This window comes from Argiope bruennichi, chromosome 8 (genome assembly GCF_947563725.1).
Source record: "Argiope bruennichi chromosome 8, qqArgBrue1.1, whole genome shotgun sequence".
NCBI classification, from domain to species: domain Eukaryota; kingdom Metazoa; phylum Arthropoda; class Arachnida; order Araneae; family Araneidae; genus Argiope; species Argiope bruennichi.
In genome coordinates this window covers 14,115,724-14,120,101 of record NC_079158.1, presented here as the reverse complement: position 1 = coordinate 14,120,101, position 4,378 = coordinate 14,115,724, and positions in this window count along the sequence as shown.

Sequence of the window (4,378 nt, the reverse complement as noted above, 5' to 3'; positions counted from 1 at the left end):
CTTTTGTAACATGGTTTTTTTTAATAATTTAATCAAACATTATATTGGAATTTAAAATATTTTTTGTTACGCTTTTTAAACCAAAATAAAACTGATTTATTGTTGCCAATTTTTTTTCTTATTGGAAAAAAAAGTGAATAGGTTTCATTAAGAATCTTTTTTAAAGTATGAACAGTAGATACCAAATTCATTGAATTCCATATTCATCTTTTCGAGACCTAAAAAGTGAAATTACATTACATAGATTGTATGTGGTTTGTGTGAACTTTTATATAGAGAAGTAATAAACAAAAATATTATTTGTCATAGTGTCTGATTCATGACATTATAAGCAAGTTCAGTTGCTGAAAGGATTATTGTTTAGTATTGAAACAGAATTCCCAGGCTTCTTTTCGAAGGTTTGCTTTTTGGTCTCATGTCACTGCACTAATGGAACTGAAAGGAACCTGGGCTTTGTTAATTTCTTTCATGGTTTATTATTATTATTTTTATTATTTCTTTTCCTTTTTACAGCTGTCAAAAAATCAATATATCCAAAATGCAATCATCAAAATGTTAGAATAAGATGAGAAAATATCATATATTCAAATTTCATTTTCAGTGTTTGTTATACTAACAATTACCTTTCTCTTTTCCCCATTAGTAATTTCTTTACCAGGAAAAAAAAAATTTAGACGATGGCCCATATTCAGAAGTATTTTTCAACCTAGGAGGTCCTAATTGTCAGTTAAATTAGGCTAGATTTTTAGTGTTGTAAAATGTCATTTTAGTTGGATTCATATAACCATTATCATGATTCCAGTTATTTGGATTATTTATAAGTCGAATTTATCTCTCTATTGTAAACAAAGGGGGCAGAGATTTTATTTTTCTTTATCCAATTAAGTGCATTGCCTTACATTGATTTAATCTATCTAATCTATTTTCTGGCAATGTCTTCTATTTCTAAATTCTCTTAACGGTCCAACATGATTTTGCTCCTATATTGCATATTAAAAGTTCTAATCTGAATATAAATAGTGGATTTTGTGGAGCGACTCTTTATTGAGTTTGTATCAACCGGTAATTTGTTGAAGTTGCTTTCACTAAGCAAAAATACATAAGCAGAATATGCTTTTTTTGGGAAAAATGACAAAAGACATGGAATATTAATTCTTAATTTTTCCACATTTCTGATTAAACATCTTGAACTATCATATTGAATTCAGTTACTTTTTTTTCCATCCATCCAAATGTGATGGTAATTCTGTATGTCTTGATAATTTCCAGCATTCTTGCAACAACCATTTAGAAATTAATATTAAACCGGATAAGGTCGAATATTTTATGAACGGTTGATAAAATACTTTTTTGTTGTTGTTGTTGCTAATGACTGGTTTTCAATGAAACCTAGATTGACTGGCAAAAAAATCTTACGTCAGAGTCCAATTTAAACCTAAAACTGATTTGATAACTGGCTGAAGAGATTTTTCTTCAGACACATTTGCTTCTATTGGCATGTGCCCCACTCTTGTAAGTTAAATTTATCAATGTTAAGAATCATTCATGAGATTCTGAAATAAACTTAGACAATTCTTTTTTCTTTGTTGATACTATGCACTCAATCATTTACACAGAAAGATCTTAAAATTTAATGTGCTGTTTTTTTTAATAACTTTATGAAAATATTCAAATAATTTTTATATATTTCTGTAGTCCTTACTAGAGCTATCTGTATTAAGTCATAAATGTCATTATGTAATAAATTATTAATTTGCAGTATAATTTCAAAGTCCTGCAAAACCAGCTTTACACTGAACTGTACTGCCTTCTTTGATGACCAGTTTATTTGAAATTTATATTAATACTAATATAATATTATATCTGTTGTATCAAATGCATCTCTGATATTTATAATTGCAAAACTATTTAAGCAATAAAAATAATCTGCATTTTATTAGAAATAAAGATTATTTTCCAAATTATATTTAAGAATTGATTCCTAAAAATTTTTAAAAATTAAAATCAGAATTTCATAATAAAACTATTCTCTTTTAAAAGATGACTTTAGACTATTTTTTTAAATGAGGAAACATTTGCATTTTAAAGTTTTAGTGAAAACATTCGAGTTTCATTATAACAATGAAAATACTGTAAAAATTCATATAAAAATGTTTCTTTTAATTTTACTATTTACTTTAATAAACTTTGCATGATATTCCATTTGGTATAATTAAAGATATATAGAAAATTTTAAGTTGGTAGGAAACTCGTTTTGTCTGATAATATTTTCATTAAGACAAATGTTTGCATTTTTTAAGGTCAAATTAACTTTCAAAAAAGTATTTTCCAAATTCTTCATTTACATTAATTTTCTACTGAAAAACCTACAAGAAATTATGTAATATACTTGTTTAATATTTTTGTAATAAAACAAAAATTCATATCTAACTTTGAAATTTAAAATCTTTGATTACTTATTGTTAAAATAATTTTTTTATAATTATTATTTCTAGAAAGATATTGTTTTAAACAGTGAGGATTTCTTAATCGACAAGCGATCATTGAGCAATAATTTTTTTTTAATCGATGGATTTTTTTTTTTTTTTTTTTTTTTTTGCAAACTGCCTTTTGCTATATGGGATAAAGGGTGATGCTCACTTCCAATAGTTTCAATTGCTTCTTTTATTCTTATTTTTGCTCATTTCCAGAACAAGTAACTTTACAAAAAATTTTATACTTTTAAATTAACTGATTTCGTGAAACGAATTATTTGAAATATATTCATATTGAATAAACATGTTCGAAAACCGGAAATTTTTGCATATAGTGTTAATATCTTTGGAATATTGGCCTATATTTTAGGGTGCTAATAGCTGAGAGCGATTAAGGTGTGACTCGCAGTCCAACTGGTTGCCCCACCAGTTTCCGGAAATGTTTATGGATGTAGCAACTCCATGTCGTTCAATTTAGGAATAATTGCTAATTTCATGCCAAGAAAGAGTCATTCCTGAGAATGGTGTCCTTTAAAAAACTTCTTGCTCTTTTATTGGAAAAAAGCGTAAGGTTAGAAAAATGTGAAATATCCCATGTTTATTTCTCGCCTGATAAGAGGATTATACTATACTTCATCTCATGATATAAGGGCGAATAATAGAAATTTTATCTTCCCATGTCGAAATCTTCATTTTACAGTTTGATTGGCTGCATAAAGGAAATTTAAATTTGTGTCAACTCCTTTTAAACATACGTATTTCACCAGAAGTAAAATTGATGCTAACGCTGAGGTAAGTCAAGTCATATTCATTATATTGTCTCTCCAAGTTTATCTTGTATAATTATCTGAAATTTCGAAAATTCTTGTTATTTTAATTCAATTACAAATTATTGTTCATCCTTTAATTTTTTTTTAATTGTCTAATAATTTTTCTTGCAACAAAATTTGTATTTTAAGTTTCCTTAATTCTCTTGATAAACACTTAATTATTTTTACTAAAATATTTACTTCGCTTTCAAAATATTTTTTCAATAAATATTAAATGAGGTACATAAAAGCATGCAACTAAATTTATGAATATGAATGCGCGTATGAAATGTCACAGATTTTCGAGTGACGTTTCAGATGCACACGCAGTTAATGAGATGATCACTTGCGCTACTAATCGTCTTCGTCTAGTGGGTTTCATGAATCATAATACCCCATCATGCTTCAGATCAACTAAAGGTAGTCTGCGTAATTGTTGGCTCAGATGCAGGCAACATCTAGTAACTCAATTGCCCCACCGATCGCAATTGGCTAATAAGCGCCATTCGATTCAATGCCCCGCAACTCATCGGTGCAATTAGTAGCGCAACTAGTAGAGATCTTATGTTCTCTCATTTTAGTATATTTGTTCTTGAGTGTATTGAAGTTGCTTATGATACATTTACTGATTCCTTATAGTGCTACTATACAGTTTTATCGTTTACTATATTTTCCTGTTCATTGCAAATGGTTCTTGTGCGTTGCTTGCAAACGTTTTGTGCGATTTTGTTGTACTGTATTGGATCACTTGTCTGAATGGGGTTTTTTTTTTCCCCCTTCTTTTCTTTTAATATAGAAAAGAGTGGACAAATGCTAAGTTTAGAACTTCCGAGAAAGGATTGTTTAATTTTAGCGCGTATTTTATAACTTGCTTGTCTTGTTTCCAGTTACTGTACTTCGAATATCGACAAGCTAACTTTCAAGACAGGTCAAAGCATAATTATTTATATTCGGAAATCAAATTTGATCTAATTTTCCGTTAGGAAACACGGGAGCTACAGATATATGGTTAGTATAAATGCAGAGATAATTATGTAAAGAAAATTTTCTCATTAATTTTTTTTAGTTTATTGAAGGAATGATCTTGAATTCATT